The sequence below is a fragment of the Tupaia chinensis genome, unplaced genomic scaffold (genome assembly GCF_000334495.1).
Source record: "Tupaia chinensis unplaced genomic scaffold, TupChi_1.0 Scaffold141861_1, whole genome shotgun sequence".
NCBI classification, from domain to species: domain Eukaryota; kingdom Metazoa; phylum Chordata; class Mammalia; order Scandentia; family Tupaiidae; genus Tupaia; species Tupaia belangeri.
The window spans coordinates 347,284-351,337 of NW_006201718.1; the positions used below are offsets into that span (position 1 = coordinate 347,284).

Sequence of the window (4,054 nt, forward strand, 5' to 3'; positions counted from 1 at the left end):
AAAATAATAAATAAATAAAAAAAATTTAAAGAAACAAAACAAAACAAAAAAACTTTCCATCCTCCTACACACTTGAAAGCTGCACAAAATCCAGAGAGAAACTGTTTTTTGTTGTTTATTTCTTCCATGAGGAGAGACATAAAGTGAAAGACAGACAACACCCCCAACAGGGTCTTGATGCCACAATCAACCCCATCTTTGGCCAGCCCTGGATCATGGGCACACATGCCTGGCATACTCAGGGAGATCTCTGGACACAAACCAAGAAGATTTCCATGATGAACAATCTTGCAGAACATCACATTTTACTGCTGTGCCCACTGTCTAGCCATCAGAAACTAACTCTGAGCAAGAAGCAAATGAATGTTTTCTACCTTTCTCATGACTCTTTCTCTGATGATACTGGATACTCCATTGAATTTTACTGCTCCAAAAAGAGTCCAAAAAGGGTTAGCTATTTGATGATTTCTAGTTTCCTTTTTTTATGTCAAAGCTAAAACCTAGCTTACCTTTTTAAGTTAAAACCAAGAGTCCACCAGTTCCAGCGTTGTCTAGATTCTGAACTCCAATCGTTCTTACCTGTAGCACTTCTTGGACTATTCAATAACTTTTTTATAAAACATTACTGTCATCCATGAGCCTAGGCTCTCCACTGCTCATTTCTAAAAGGTTTTAGTAAACAAAGACTCTAAGTTTTATTCAATACTAAAGTTTCATTTTAGGAAAGATATTTCAAATACTGCTAATGTGAATTTAACAAAAGCAATGATTAAAACCATTGAAGGTGCTTATGTGTCAAAATGAAAATAGAGTCATCCTGTTTACTAACCTATTTCCAAAGTTCTAAACTTAAATGAGATAGGAAAATGTTCAATCTCTGCATTTTACAGAATAAGCACTTAAAAGGGTACTTCAGAATTAACTGGAAATAGTGATTCTACACAATAACAACAATACTTGTAACATCTAGCGAAAACCAAGATATAAAAAAATAGGAGACACTTTGAATTTGGATTAAGTTATCATGCAAAAGCCTGAGGCAATCCTTAAACCTTATTTCTTCATATATCCCTCTCTGTACATTCATTTTTCAATTCCAACAAGAAATCTGAGGAGTATAGTACGATAACCAAATTGGACACTTAGAACTATTTCTTTCCAAAAACAATTTAATCTTGAGACTGTTCTTACCACCTCTAACTCTAACTCTGAACAATTGGACTGTTAAATTAAAGCAAAAGTACTTAGATTATCTCCAACTTTAAAGGCAAAGATATACTGTCTATGATAAAATTGAAACTAAGCTGAGGGAAACTCATATGTTTTAAAAATTCCAATTCATTATTTCTAAGCCATTAGAGTTCTTTAAAAAAAAAAAAAAGAAAAGAAAAAACTATTCATCAACTTGTCTATGGACCCAAAGTTATTAAATAAGTACCTGATTTAAATTATTTTTTAAAGACTTTACTATGGTTTGGATGTGATTTTGTCTCCACCAAGACTATGCTGAGGTTTGGTCCCATGAGGGCAGAATTGGGAGGTAGAACCTTTAAGAGGTAAGGCCTAATAGAAGTGTTTGGGTCATGAAGGCTCCACCACCCTACCCCTTCATGATAGGATAAGTCCCCTTCTCAGAATATTGAGTTCTCGTGAGAGTTCCTGCAGTGAATGAGTTAGTTCTATTGTGTCATCAGAAGTCATGATATGTTTTCCGATGCAAAAATCCATCATAACTTTTCCAACAGCACAATAGTTCCAGTGAGACTGGATAAGTTCTCCTTCTCAGGACAGGAGGCTTCCTCCCATTGTACCTTGTGTTTTGCCCTTTCACACGTGCCATGCCTCGACCCCCCTCTCACTTATCCATCATTTTTTTTTTTTTTTTGGAGAGGTTTTCGCTATAGGGCGCGTGCACTCGCCAGACAGACAGAGAGAGACAGAGAGACAGAAAGCGAGAAATCACCCCCCAGAAGGGATGGTCACGCCGCAATCCCTTCTCCTCCATTCTCCTCTCAGGATCTTGGGCACGCACGCACACGTGCCCGACGTAAGTTCTAAGCCACCAGGTCCGGGACGCACACCGTGGTCGACTAAGTGGGAGTCCAGCGACATAGCCATTACGCTAACTGCTGGTTCCCTCCATCATGTTTTGATACAGCACCAGGCCCTCCCCAGAAGCCTCCAGATGGGGCCACCTAATCTTAAATTTTCCAGCCTTGAGAACTGTAAGAAATAAATTCCTTTTGTTTATAAATAATCGAGTCTCAGGTATTCTGTTATGGCAATAGAAAACACTGAGACAAACCTGAAAATACCTTCACCAAGAACTCGTTTTCCTTATTCATGCCATTCAAACTCATACACTCTGAAATAATTTTCTTATTGTCTTAACAAATGAGGAAAATGATTCATCTATAGCCTCACCCAATTGAATAGAAGCTGGACTATTCTTCAGTTTACATAAAATTTAAGAGTGACCCAAGGCCCTGGAAATCCCAAATAACAAGGGAGAAAGAAAACTGAATAGAAAGAATGGGAAAATAAGCTCAATTAAAAGTTTTGGCTAATGGGCCAGCAGGAGGCGTGGTGGTTAAGGGCTCTGGAATCCCAAATGCCAACCATGGTTTGAGTCCCGGACCCGGTGGCTTGCTTTCTCACTTTCCCTCTCTCTCTTTCTCACTCTGTCCCTGTCTGGTCAAATTTAAATAAATAAATAAATAAATAAATAGATTCAAATAAAATAATTCTTTCTTTTCCCCTTTTTTTTGGAGAGGGTTTTGCTATTGGGCACGTGCACTCACCAGAAAGACAGAGAGAGACAGAGAGACAGAAAGCGAGAACTCAATCACCCCCCAGTGGGAATGTCCATGCCGCAATCCCTTTTCCTCCATTCTCCTCTTGGGATCCTGGGCACGCACGCACACGCATCCAGTGTTAGTTTAAGCCACCGGGTCCGGGACTCGAACCAGGGTCAACCACATGGGATTCCAGGGACAGAGACATAACGCCAACTGCTGGTCCTTAAATAAAATAATTCTTAAAAAAAAAAGTTTTGGCGGTGGCCGGAACGTGGCGCTGGGCTGGAAGCAATATGGCGGCCGAGCGCAAGACCAAGTTGTCCAAGAACTTGCTGCACATGAAGTTTATGCAAAGGGGACTGGATTCGGAAACCAAGAAACAACTAGAAGAGGAAGAAAAGAAAATCATTAGTGAAGAACATTGGTATTTGGATTTGCCAGAGCTTAAAGAGAAAGAGAGTTTCATAATAGAAGAACAGAGTTTCTTGTTATGTGAAGATCTTCTCTATGGAAGAATGTCATTCAGAGGATTTAATCCTGAGGTTGAGAAATTAATGCTGCAGATGAATGCCAAGAACAAAGAAGAAGACATTGAAGATGAAACAGTGGAGCTTGATGTGTCAGATGAAGAAATGGCTAGAAGATATGAGACCTTGGTGGGGACAATTGGAAAAAAGTTTGCCAAGAAGAGAGACCGGGTCAATTATGAGGAAGATGAAAATGGAGACATAAAACCAATTAAACCAAAAAAGGTGTTCTTAAAACCCCAGGATTAAAATGGATGCCATAAGACATGGCTCAAGGATGCCTGTGAAAGTTAGCAGCTTATTTTGGCGGTCACAAAAAGAAATAAATAAATAGATAAAATTTAAAAATAATAAATAAAAAATAGATAATATGAATACAACTATAAAAAGTAAAGAATATAAATCAGTAATTATACATCTTTCCACAAAGGAATGCCCATGATCAGGTGGGCTCACTATTGAATTCTACAAAAATAATCTTTTTGGAGAGGTTTTTGCTATAGAGTATGTGTGCTCACTGCGGAGACAGAGAGACACAAAGTAAGAAACCACACCTCTGCAGGATTGTGCCACGCCACAATCCCTTCTCCATTCTCCTCTTGAGATCTTGAGCATGCATGTACACGTGCCAGCATGAGTTTTAAGGCACTGGATCCAGAACTCAAACACAATCCACTACATAGGAGTCCAGCGACACAACCTTTATGCCATCTGCTGGTTCTACGCCAT

At 39.1% G+C, this 4,054-nt stretch overlaps 1 pseudogene; it reads left to right on the forward strand.

Annotated features, from left to right (window-relative positions):
• Positions 1-3,081: 3,081 nt before the first annotated feature.
• LOC102470683 (M-phase phosphoprotein 6 pseudogene) lies at positions 3,082-3,626 on the forward strand (annotated as a pseudogene).
• The last annotated feature ends 428 nt before the right edge of the window (positions 3,627-4,054 follow it).